This window comes from Nylanderia fulva, unplaced genomic scaffold (assembly GCF_048542155.1).
Source record: "Nylanderia fulva isolate GAGA-0341 unplaced genomic scaffold, ASM4854215v1 Scaffold237, whole genome shotgun sequence".
Classification (NCBI taxonomy): domain Eukaryota; kingdom Metazoa; phylum Arthropoda; class Insecta; order Hymenoptera; family Formicidae; genus Nylanderia; species Nylanderia fulva.
This window is the reverse complement of record NW_028190301.1, coordinates 17501-31863: the sequence shown is the minus strand read 5'-3', so window position 1 is coordinate 31863 and position 14363 is coordinate 17501. Positions and strand designations below refer to the sequence as shown.

General features: G+C 30.3%; 1 long non-coding RNA gene across 1 annotated transcript; it reads right to left on the bottom strand.

Annotated features, from left to right (window-relative positions):
• Positions 1-10775: 10775 nt before the first annotated feature.
• On the bottom strand, positions 10776-12176 carry LOC146723072 (uncharacterized). Its single transcript, XR_014924778.1, has 3 exons — positions 12120-12176; positions 11635-11718; positions 10776-11548 (listed from the first exon to the last, which is right to left on the bottom strand). It is a non-coding gene; the product is annotated as an uncharacterized LOC146723072 (long non-coding RNA).
• Between the last annotated feature and the right edge of the window lie 2187 nt (positions 12177-14363).

Genomic DNA, 14363 nt, shown 5'->3' with positions numbered 1-14363 from the left:
ATCACAGTTACTTTTCATGGTAATATATTATTACTAAATTTAGATAATATACACTTTACGTATGTTCACTTTGAACTGGCACCTTGAATAACATATCAGTTACTTTTCGTGATAATTTATTATTAGATCGTTTAAATTTTTGAGTACCTTCTTTTGAACATGGCCTGACCTTTTCATTTTTATGATTTTTTAGGATAATATATAATCCTGATGACGTCAGCGGACGCGGACAGAGAAGAAGAAGAAGAAGACGACGTTACTTCATTTTTCATGAAAACGTCACTTTTTGACCCGCTTGTATCTCCAGAAACGGCTTGACCGATTTTATTCCTTTCTTGGCTCAATACTCGGGCGATGCCCGCCTTTCAGGTTATATTACCTGCAATTCAAAATTTTTTATATTTTAGTAGTTCTACACCCCCAAGAAATGGACTTTTGATGATGCAGGATAAGAAGACTTGTAGTGTCTTTTAAGTTCTTTTAGGGTTTGTGAACATGGCCGGGACACTACCGCGTCTCCTAAGATACATACGAGAAGAAAGAAACATAGTTTTTCCTCAATAAATACAATTTTCCGTTTGAGTTATTTGTTGTATATATCACAAAGCTTTCTTTGAAGTATCAGTCTTATAATTGTTTCCTATTTCGATCCATATGCGTTCTTACATTGATCCACATTGTGCTCGTGTCAGAGGTGGTGTGGTCCCTCGCAAAAACCGGATCTACCGTCCGATGTAATCGAGCAATTTCGACAAAATCATTTTAAAAAATTGTCCGAAAATGCAAAAAATTGGCAAAAAATTGAACACGACACTACAAAACAAAATGAATCACAACAATGGCTACAATTGAGACGTAAAATGTTAACGGCATCTAATTTTGGAACCGTATGTCGTAAAAGAATGAAAACGTCTTGCGCATTGCCTGTGAAAAATATTTTATATCCTTCTGCTATTGAAACCGAGGCAATGAAATATGGTCGCGAAAAAGAACCAATTGCGAGAAAAGAATTAGCCGAAATACTAAAAAAAGAGATTAAACCTTGTGGATTATTCATTGATATTAAACATCCATACTTGGGTGCTTCTCCAGATGGACTTATAGATGAAGATGGTCTGGTAGAAATAAAATGTCCGCACTTAGCTAAGAACTTAACAGCTGAAGAAGCTATAAAGATGACTCCACTAAAGAACATCTTTGATAAGAAAAATTCAGAACAAATGAATAAAAATCATAAATATTTCTATCAAATTCAAGGCCAGTTAAATATAACGCGGCGAGAATATTGTGTTTTTACTATGTGGACGCCAAAAAGCTTAAAAATAATACGTGCTATAATTTTTGGAGTAATAAAATGCTACCCTTTTTAACAAATTTCTATTATAATTGCATGCTGCCAGAAATTTCGGATAGTCGGCATAATAGACATATGCCTATTAGAAATCCAGATTATATAATAGAAGCTCAAAAAGGGGTAAAAAAATTAAATAGTTGTCGACAATGTAATACAGAAAACAAAAATATTATCAAAGAAAGTCAATGTTGCGAATATAATAGTTTATCTATGAAAGCAACTGTCACTCCTGTTACTGTTATAAGTGCGGAACAAGATGACGATTGCGCTATTGTAAATAGTTACTCACAAAATAAAGAAGAACTAACTGAAAACGATACGGCACGACAAAAAAATTTTCTCGATAATCGTCCTATATCTGATAGTGAAATAGAGAAAAATGTATTACCTGTGGATAGTCTAATAAACGACGATTCATTGGACAAATTCTTGCGCGTCGTAAAAAATACATGTCCTTTTGAAACACAAAGTGTGTTATATTTAGGAATATTCTCATTTAATTGAAGCAAGTCGTAGCGACAAAAGCTTACAAATTATTGGAGGAAATTGCAGTAATCATTGGCGATGTATATTTTTTGACGGCACCAAGCTTCGAGTGTATGACAGTCTACCCGATTGTACATACAATAAATTGGTGCCTAAAGAAAAAAATTACATTCATCGTCGTTATCCACAAATAAGTGCAAATGATATTATATTTGAAAAGGTTCAAAAACAACCTGATGGCACATGTTGTGGAATTTATGCTGCAGCTTTCCCTACAACTATAGCTTTAGGAGAAAATCCTTGTAATATGACATATTCGAATCGTATTGATAATATGAGGAAACATTTTCTTTACATTATCGAAGAAAATAAACTGTCGCCTTTTCCAAAATTCTAAAAAAAGAATCTTTAGGAAAAGATGCCTCAAATAAATATAACACAAATTTTATGTATTTATATCTAACGATATATACATAAAGAGGTGCATGTTTTTGTATATATCGAAATTATATCGATTTTGCAAATAATACATAAATGTCAATATTGCTATAAATATCAGCACTTGTCTTTTCTCCCTGTAAAATGAAACAAAAATTCTTTCTCGATTTACACCTACCTTGTCGTGGTGAGAAAGCTTTATACTAAAAGGTGTAAATAAGAGAGCAACAAAAAATTAAATTAGAAGTACATTTTATATCATGTTTTTTAGTGTCTAAAAGAAATTGTACAGACACTTGTACCTTTTCATCATATAAATATAAATATAGAAACACATATACATATTATGTATGTCAAAGTGAACAATAAATTGTGTTCAAATAAAGTAAAAAAAAACACATTTATATTTATATTCTTATCATCGACATTATACGTAAATATATGCGTATAAGATGATGTGTAACAATGTGTATATATAATTATTTTTTATAAAATTACAAGTTATATAAAATGGGACATCCTATTTAAATATATACAGGGTGTTAAAAAAGTGTCGCATTTGCTCAGCACCATTCGATAGAGAATGAAAATCTAAGAGAAAATGTCTAATACTATTTTTCGATCTGATGAATAATTTCACCGCAATTAATTATTGTAATCATTCAATCAGCGCGGAGTTACAAGAGTAAGTCAGGGGCGAAAATATTGTTTATGCTATAAAAAAGTAAAACTGCGTACCATACGTGAGCGCGGTTGCCGCCGCGCCGCAGCTAACTTCGCGCGCCCGCCCCTGACTTACTCTTGTAACTCCGCGCTGATTGACTGATTACAATAATTAATTGCGGTGAAATTATTCATCAGATCGAAAAATAGTATTAGACATTTTCTCTTAGATTTTCATTCTCTATCGAATGGTGCTGAGCAAATGCGACACTTTTTTAACACCCTGTATATATATATATATATATATATATATATATATAGGATATATAGGATATATATTTAAATAGGATGTCCCATTTTATATAACTTGTAATTTTATAAAAAATAATTATATATACACATTGTTATATATATATATATATATATATATATATATATATATAGAATATATATATATATATATATAGAAACGTTTTGGATGTACGTTCTGGTTAAATTTTATTCAGAGGCGATCTATTCGCGTTTGCTGATAACTGTACAAAATATTTTACCCCAGATGCAGTTTGCATGTGTGCAAAATTCTCAGAAGCGATATTGCAATGTTGAAACTTTCTAACTTATCATGTGATAGTGACTTTCACGTAATCTTTATGACTGTGCAAGGTCAACACTAATGGTACTATTTTATGGTTCCTTTGAAACCGTACAACTTTTGTTGTTTTATTATAAAATGCATTGAAACAAAGAGATATTAGGGGTAGTAAAAATGGGACACCTTGTATAAAATACACACACGCATACATATGTGTATATGTATGTGTAACAACCTGTGTATATATAATTTTTATATAATTATAAATTATATAAAATGGGACACCCTGTATATGTATGTGTGTGTCGATTGACAACTTTTTTATTGCGACATCTGTCGAGTTTTGTCGATAATTATATTTAAAAAATCTTCATTATCGACCCTATCGGAGTTCGCCCGTGCATTTAGGATCCCCTTAATAATGATTTTCAATTGAAGAGTGCGCTTAACTTATGTCGACTTTACTCTTGGAGAGACTCTCAACGACTGACTTCGCTTATGCTGCCGAAAAACCCAAAGGAATTTTGTTTTCGTGGCTTGCTACTTCTCGCGTGTATTCTGCGTGATTGGTGAGAACAATAGCCATAAATACGCTTGCCGGGAGGTGCTGCCTCTCTGGCTTTATGCGAGTTATTATTGATTCGATTATCGATGCTGTCACGAAATCGATTGAATCCGTAACACAATCAAATTCATGTTCCAACTTTTGTCTATGTTTGCTTATGACTGAATGCTTTGTTATTAATTGTATTGTGTGTATGTACTTGTATGTAATTTTATATTGTTAAAATGTTCTATCATACGAGTACGCAAATGTCTTTTTGTTTGACCGATATATGAGGATTCACAATTTTTACAGTCAATTTTATACACAACATTAGTTCTATCGTCGTTAGGTAATCTATCTTAAACAAGATAGAAAAGAATTTAAACAACATCTATGACAAAATTATAAAGGTCGTATAAACTCTACATACTCAGTTTTCGACGATCCTCCATTATAACGACAAAATGCGGTTTCTTTCTTTCAAAAGTTTTTTCAAATGTTGTTTGAGATGCTAAGTAAAATTTTAGTAAATTCTAGAACTTTCGATCAACGTCAATAATAAAAGTCACGGTCTTTTTTGTATGTTTGTCACGGTAAAAAACTGTCATAAATTAAACCCGTCATCACAAAACATTCTCTTCATACAAACAATTAGCGGTATCTCAACCGTTTTCGCCGAATACTTGTCGCGTTAAAAGCATGCGCAAAATTGCCACGCGGCCTCAATCACCAATTAGAAATAGCGAGCGGCCGCGCGCGCATGGCAAAACGCGAATTCGTTGCGCATCTTAGCGAAGCGGCCAATAATGAGCTGTGCCCTCGAGTCACCTCGAGCACAATTTAAATTGCTCACCATAATTGGCGCTTCCCGAAAAAGTGGGTTTTCTTCGGAAACCCATAAAAGAGAGCTCGCACCCGAAATCCGCGCCTTATCGCTTTCCGCAGTGACCGCATAACGCAAACCGCATATTATTTGATCCGCAAAAATCTCGTTGACGACCGCCGCTTATTCCGCACTTTGTTCTCAATTACGTTTTCTCTGAAATATTTAACTGTTATAATAAGTCTTGTTCAAGTATTTTGTAATTAAGTGTGTATTGAAATTAAACTCTTTTTGATACAAAAGAAAGGGTGACTTATCCTGTTGTGTCGCGCGATCCTCTCTCACGCAGCGCGTTCGCGAACAAATGTTTTAAAAATTTCGATATAATTACATTGTTTAATAATGACAACAGTGTCAACTAACTGCGCTTTTATTAAGAAAATATGTAAATTTTAATTCTTGCGTTTAACATCAAAATGTTTATCTTTATTAATCTTAATTAATTGTATCATTCTAGTTTCTCACTTGAAAAAGACCAAAAACAAATGGTCGAAACGTTGTGGAAATAAAATAAAAATTTTCTTTGGCTAGTTTGGGTCGAATTTAATATATCGTTCCTATTTTAAATATTACTAGCGATGTTTTAAGCATTCAATTTGATTTTTAACATTTTTTTAAAAACGTCATCCTCACGAGATATTCAGGGGTACTCATACTTTTGACAAACCCTGTATATGTATATGTATTTGAAAAATAGTTTGACTAATTAATAACAAAAGAACCGTTGGAGATGGAGGCTTGTTCTTTTGTACAAACGTGAGTGTTAACATCACGCACCGAAGGCCCGAGTTGCAGCCATTTATGTCTGCAAATATTGTTAAAAAAGAATATTACATTTTAAAAATTAAAAAATTAATAACAAATGAACCGCGCAAGATGGAACGTTCTACTTTCGCAGGAACGTAGATGGCGAGGCCGTCCTCCGATTCTCCGAGTTAGAATCCCTGATGTCGACAAAAAGCAAAAAAAGAAATAGTTACTACTTTTTGAAAAAATAATTTGAATAATTAATAACAAAGGAACTGTTGGAGATAGAAGCTTATCCTTTTGCACAAACGCGAGTGCCAACGACATCACGCACCGAAGGCCCGAGTTACAGTCATTTATGTTTGCAAATATTCTTAAAAACGAATATTACATTTTGAAAATTGAAAAATTAATAACAAATGAACCGTGCAAGATGGAACGTTCTACTTTTACGGGAATGTATATGGCTAGATCCTCCCCTGATCCTTCGATTTAGAGCCCCTATTGTCGATAAAAATAAAAATAATAGTTAGTTTCTTGGCTTGTGTTTAGTATTACCTCCCACCGACAGATGGCCTGACGGCGAAATGCCTTTCCGTAGTTAAGAAACCGTCAGCAAATTATATTAGTCGATCAAGCCTTCAATACTTACATTTGTCGATCATAGTTTTTTTTATATATTTTGCGGATTCAATGTTTCGCAGTTGGTATATAATTCTAAAAGTTTTGATGGTTTTTAATTTTTGTTACGTTATTTATTATATAATAACTTATTTTTCACATTTTAGTTAACATCTCTCCATCCTTTTTAAAAATGTTTGCAGATATTTTTAAGTACAATTGCTCTGCTAAACAATGTTCTAGGTTTTGTTTTAAATTTTTTTACGCATTTTTTAATTGTTTAAATTTGTATTATATAAGATTCTATTTATTTAAACGTCTTAAGTTCAGTTGCACCAATGTCACTACAGTTCTTCGCTAAAAAAAAAGCGTTTACAGTAAGTGTTGCTTAAAATTCGCTAGCGTTCCACAGTTGTTATAAAAGTAATATCACAGTTTATACAATAGCACAACTCTCTGTCGGCATCTTTGATGTTTGTGTAACATAAAATGGAGTACGCATGCGCGAAATCAGCGAGTATAACAGTACTGCCATCTGAACTTTTTTTTTACTCTTTCTTCATTTTTGCTCTCTTTTTAGTATATTACTACATGTAAAATAAATTAATTTTAATAAAAAATTATGTATATATAAGATCAAGTTGTTAATAATGTTAATGTATGATATATATAAGCAAATGTTATAAATATTAATATTTCATTTAAAGCGCAATCACACTTTTTATTATGAAAATAAGACTGTATACTTAATATTAAGATTTATAAATGTGAAACATTTAGAAGTTTCCTATTTTTCCTACTAATGCTTTTGCATGATTTATTATGCTGTGTTAATGTAAAATATATACACATACGTAAAAATAATTTTATGAAAAAATTAGTAAAAAAATCTTGGCATAGCGGTTCAAAAAGTATAGTTTGCACTAAATGAAAAAAATAATTACCAATATTTCTTTTAAAACAATTATTTTCAAAATTTTTTACAAATAATTCGTCTAATTGATGGATATAAAAACAAAAATTGCTATTTGGTACGTTTAAATTGCCATATAAATTATTTTCTTCATTAGAATAAGCTCGAAAAGAACAATATAATATAGTGTCCTCTAAAACAGCTTTATTTTCATTTACATATAATATACATGTATTACAGGAATGAATTTCCATACACTTTTTAATCAAACATCCACACACATATGTAAACGCATTCTCCTCTGGCAGATCCATGGAATAGTAATCATGGTTTGGGATATCTAAAATTTTACGTGGCAAAAGTGGAATAGTTTGATTTAAACATTTACTTGAACACGGCTTCTTAATAAAATTTAACATTTGGTAATTATCGTGAGCACAATTTTGAGATTCAGAATGCTGTAGAAATTTAATACTGAGTAATTTTTTAAAGGCACGCATAAATTGAATCGATGTCGGATTCAGAGAATTACCACCTTGTTGCATAATAGTATCAAAGAAATTTTCGACACAATTTTGATTAATTCTTCGTGTTCGAAGATAAGGAAAATTAAAAAATTTTAATTTTTTATCCCATAACTGCATTATACTATTAATTGTAATCTGCCAGCACTGAAAACATTTAATATTTACATTAACACGTGAACCGTTGGCATTAATTATTGTAATATATTTGAAAAGATGTAACATTTTCTCTAAGAACTCTTTTTGTTTCTCACTACCAGTATAAATTTCTCCATATTCTTTTGGATTATTTAAAGCAAATGAATTTATAATATCAAATAATTTATCTAATTTTTCAATAAGTTCTATTATGCCAACTGCTTCACTTGGAAGAAAACCAAACGACATTTGCGTGCATATACCTGCAGCTACCCGATTGCTAAATATTTGGACAGCATATTTTACTTTCATTCGTTAAAAGGAATTTGGTTAAATATGATATTTTGTTAGATGAGGAGCCATTTTTATTCATTGTTTAGAATCTCTATTATAAAATTGGATTATATGATTCCATGAAGCAACTTTATTATCAAATTTAAAATTATATTTTAATAAATTATTACGAGTTGCTTTCATTAAATAAGGAGTATCAAAAATATAAAAAATTTCTCTTCATTTACTAAAAATGTTGAATTTTCTGTCGAAATACCTAACTCACGGGATAGCTGCATAAAATTAGACCCCATATCAGAAACCAATGCATGCACAAAAGCACCAGAATTTCTTAATTTTATAATAGGCGATTTTTGGCGACTGTTTGGTACATGTACCGTGGTTGTTATTGGTAGAGGCGGAACTATTTTTGGTATAGGTACCAGCAATCATGTCACTAAAACGTGTTGGTTTTTTTCTATACGCGCGAATTCAAAACTGTCAAATAATTTTTACTGTTGTATGTAAGTGTGAAATAGAGAGACATGAGTTTCAAAGTATTTTTAACTATTTTAATAAATGAAATTTATAATAACGATAAAGATAATCAAGTTACAACAGAAATATATGAACAGTTTTTTCACGCAAAAAATGCAAAAAAAAAAGAAAAATATTAAATATGTTAGAATTAAAGGAAAGGCAAAGTCATATTCGTTCAGCATTATATTCTAAAATGTGGATTGATTTATACACCGAAAATGACTTCTTTCTTACTTTTAGAATGAAACGGTTGACGTTTCAACATTTATTGGAAACACTAATGCAGCAATCAGAAATGCAAAAAGTATAAATAATTATAACCTATAATATTATTAGTAATTTAGAATTTACACTAAAGCAATAATTGTAATGCAATTGTATTAGGATTTTACTGGAGGATTTGAACCTGTAAAGAGCCACAAAAAATTCAACAAATAGCTTTATATGGCACAAATTGGGGACAAATTTAATATTGCAACATCGACTGTTTCTAATTGCATTAATATTTGGATAAAATGTATTTTAGAATTGATACCAATATTAATATAGTGGCCCACTATAAGTCAGCGAATTAATATTGAAGAAAAATTTAGAAATATTGCTGGTTTTCCAGGTGCGACTTATTAATGTTATTGCATTTAACATAAAGTGTATAATTAATTAAATATTGCTAATTATATATAATTTATATATTTAAGGTGTAATTGGAGCAATTGTTGGTTGCCTATATAAATGTTATGGCACCAAGTATACATCAAAGATGTTATCAAAATAGATATTGTACACATTCAATAATTTTGCAAGGAATATGTACAGCAAATAATATATTTACAAATGTATATGTGGGTCATTCTGGATCAGCTAATGATTGTAGAGTATTAAGTAACTCAAACTTATATAATAAAATTGAAGCAAATGGATATTCTCAGTACTTCTCATCAGGTCAACATTTATTAGGTGACAAAATATATCCCATAAAAGAATGGCTTTTACCTCTCTTTAAAGATTATGGCAATGTTACACGTATGCAGACAACATATAATAAAATTTAAAGCAAGATTAGAGTAAAAATTGAAAATATTTTTGGCTTATTGAAAGGACGATGGCGAAGGCTCAAATATATAATAGTGTATAAAATAGGAAAAACTTCAAACATTGTGATGTCATATTGTGCTTTACATAATTTTTGTCTCATAAATGATGATTTTGCTGAATCATTAGTAGATATTGATATTGAAAGAATTGATAAAACACAAGTTTTTAATATACATAGAAATAATAGAAGAGATAATGGAAGAAAAATTGCAATTGATAAAAGAAATACTATAATGATGCAATTGTCAGAAAGGTAAAAATAGAAAGAAAGAAAATGCAATAATGAAAAAAAAATAAATTTATTTTTACATTCAACTGTATAATTATTTTTTTATTATATCTTTGTTATGCCTAAAGTAACTATGTAATATTACATTATTGCATTAAACATTGTAAAAGAAAATGCGTTTTTAAATATATTATTCTCGTTTACTTAATATTATTGTCTTATATTATTATATTTTTATATTGTATAGCTTAGTTATTTGAACTTAAAATTCTCTTTTCTTAAAAACTAATTTAGTCTTAAACTTAATAAAATTGACGAAATTAAAAGAAATAAATATTGTAGGCCAACTAAACGAGCAAAATTACATAAGATCTAAAGATTTATTAATAATTAAATTCTCATTCCATTAGAGAAACAATATGCAACGTAAACGTTTTGACTGTACTACAGTCTTCTTCAATACATAAAACTCAAATATTAAAATACAAAGTTAACGATTTTTCGCTGATGAACAATGAATGAGTAAGACGATTGGTCTGAGATTCCAAGTTTTGCGACATTTAATCTTGATTATCGTTTTAACAAGTTCTTCTCGAAATTTCAAGTGTGTGTTGCGAAGTTTAAGTAACAAAAAATTGATATATTGAACAAGGCAAAATAAAATGAAATAAAAATAAAATCCAATATTTTTCTTAACCAAAATAATCAATGTAATCAAAAAATTGTATTGCATTAAGTTTTAAACATTAAGCAGAGTCAGAATCAGAGGAATATTTCCTTTTTTTAGATTTCTTGTGTGCTTCTAAATTAATAAGACTTTTCATAATCTTTATGCATTCTTTACCTTGTTCTAATGTTTTTTTTTTTTTTTAATCCATTTTGCTCTTTTAGCAAAATGATCTCTGAAACTTTTCGAAGCGTTGATTTTCAATTTGTGTATCTTGTTCGTGTAACTCTTTCAAAACAATGCTTAAATTATCTTTCTTTGGTCTTACTGTTTTTTTAACATTTTCAAAAATATTTAAAATTTTTAAATTATCTTTTTCTTTCTTTGACGTATTCTTCGTTGACACGTTATTTTCTAGTGCAATATATTCTGTATTGGGAAAGTTTTCATTGTTATTTGTAACTTCGCTTATTTTACTACTACAAGTATCAGAAGTTGTACTAAAATTATCTAGGGAATTCAGTAAATTAACTGGTTGACTGTTGTGTTTCTCTCTGATAAGGTCATGCATCTCATCAAAATATTTTGGAGGCTTTTTCTTCCCTGTTCCAGTAGATTTCATGTATTGGCAATGTCTACGATACATTTTTTCTAAGTTACGCCAACGTTGATGACATTTGTCAGAAGCTTTTGTTCCAATATAATGAATTAAATAACCATTATTTTGCATTTCTCTTGCAATATCAAATCATATTTTTTTTATGCATTTAATTATTAAGATGGTGAAATTTAGTTCCAACAATCTCTAATAACTTTAATGTCATTTCATTAGTAAATTCTACAAGTATTAAAACATTATTATTATTATTATTATTATTTAATTGTATTATTGTATATACATGTATGTATTATAAAGGTGCTTACTATCTTTATTTGTCATTTCTAACCCTTTTTCTTTAATTTCTTCGTTTGTGCATTCTTTATTTGTAATATTGTTTTCTGTTGTATCTGTAACACAAAATATATTTAAATGATATATAATAATTTATATAAAATTATTTTTTAATTATTATTGCAATTTGTTTTAAAATATAATTAATAAAATGATTATGTATGAGATCATTAAAAACATATAGACTTATATTAAACAATAAAAAATCAAAAAAATATAAGTTGTTTAGATATTTCATGATGTTTTTTAAACATTTGTATTGTCTGTATACGTTTTGAAATTTAAAAGATGTTTAAAGTCTTATGTACTGTTGTTTTCAGACATAGGTGCTTTACATAACGATTGAGCTTCCAAGATTAAAGCATTTGCTGTAATATTTAATTAGATATAAGTCTTAATTTCATATTTAAAGTAAATAAATAAAAAATACATCTATCTGTATATAATTTTTACATACTTTTAGGACAAAAATATATTAATTTTCCATGTTCATCCAAAATCGGTTGCCCACTCGTGTCAGATAATAAAATTTATTTAGATTGGTATCACAAAAAGACATTCTCAGGTAGATTAGTAAAGGAAACATTAGTAAATAATGAAACAACGTCCAATGAAACTATTATGTCGGAATCTTGTATTGTTTTCCCTGATAGAGAAAGCTATTAACATTTTGCTATCCAACGGTTATCCTCTTGATCTAATTTTCACAGAAATAAAACGCAGATTAAAAAATCTCTCAACTAAGAAATTTAACAAGCCTAATAATAACAATATAACAGATACTAATAATACTAATACTAACATTAAATATTTTGTCATACCATATATAGAATCAATATCTGAGAAAGTTGCTTCAGCAATAAGAAGACCTGACGTAGTGGTAGGATATCGTTGCATTAAAAAATTGAATGACTTCATAAAAGTTCAAAAGGACAGAAATAATTGCCCCACGAATTCTAACGTTATTTATAAATTGAATTGCAACGATTGTGACGCCACATATGTCGGACAGACAAAAAGACAGTTAGGAACGAGACTTAAAGAACATAAAAATAATATTAAATTAGACTCTGCTAGACATTCGGTTGTCACGGAACACATTCTAAACGAACAACATACATTTGACTGGGACAATATTAAAATTATGGATCATGAAAAGAATTACCATAAAAGACTAATATCTGAAATGATCCACATTAAAGAACAGAAAAATGGAATTAATTTAAATAAAGACACCGAATTGTTAGACAGTAGTTATTTTGACATACTTAAAAAATTTGCTGAATCATAATTTAGAAAAAACATTGGTAATAAATAAATACATCACGCTCTCTATTTTGACATTTGTTATTCAAACTTCGCAACACACACTTGAAATATCGGGAAAAAGGACTTGTTAAAACGATAATGTAAGTTGAAAGATTTTTTAATTTTCTCTGATATTGATTTAATTCGCGTATTATATCCGCAGCATGTTTAAATGTCGCATAACTTGGCATCTCAGACCAATCGCCTTGCATATCTATTGGTCAACAGCGAAGAATCGTTTTAATTTTATATTTTAATATTTAACTAACTTTGTATTTTTAACATTTAACTTTGTATTTTAATATTTAACTTTTATGTATTGATAAAGACTGTAGTGCAGTCGAAACGTTTACAATTTATATCGATTCTGTAATGGAATGTTAATTTAATTATTTAACTATTAATAAAAAATTTTTACACCTTATTTATTTGCTCGTTCAGTTGGCCTACTATATTTGATTTGTTCAATTTTGTTAATTTATACGAGCCTCTCATTAATTAACTTTGATATGTTGTGTCCATAAAACAAAAACAAACAGGAAATTTTCAATTTCCTGCAGTACTACGTGCCATGATTACTAAAGAACTTTTCGCGGGTTTATGTGATTTTTCATTACCCATATCTTCAAAACCAATAATCTCATCTTCTGATATATTATAAAATAAATGAGCTTTTAAACTCATCTCATTAACATACAATATACAATATAACAACACGGATGCTCGTGCCTCTCATGTTGACTGAGGCCGGTTTGAAGGTCGAAAGATCTCGGACAGTGCTCGCACCGGTATGGTCTAGCTGGACTGCCGTTTCCCCTTTTGCACTTGGCGTAATGGCAGCGCCATGCATGTATCTTGGGGAAACGTTTGGAGCATTTTTCACATATCCAAGTAACCTGCAACATTGGGTGCTCTTTTTTGATATGCAGACTTAGCTGCTTGGAGCCTATACAGCTGATGTTCGAGCCAAGCTCCGAACACTTGGGGCAGCATAAAATGCTTCTATACTTCCTTGGATGTCGTAAATTATTTTTGCCCTAATGGGTCTCAGGTCCCATCGCCCGTCCAACGACGCCCCTGGGACTCGGGCGCCGCTCGCGCTTCTTCATCTGTTTGCCACTTAGGCAGCGTCCGCCACGCCAGAAGCGTTCTCGGGGTCGTCCGCCTCCGAGGCTTTCTCCTTGACGCTATCCATAATTGCTCCTTAGTAGAGCGTTGTCTAGAGCCAAAACGACGATCAGGCATTTATAGGCTGCTTTTCACCCCGACGGTCTTAGGTTTGTATGCGGCGTGTTGCTTTTAAAAACCGCAAAAGCACCAAGTTCATTTGCGGCGTGTTGCTTTTAAAAGCCGCAAAAATTTCAAAGTTATTCGCCGCTCAAGGTCAAGTGCC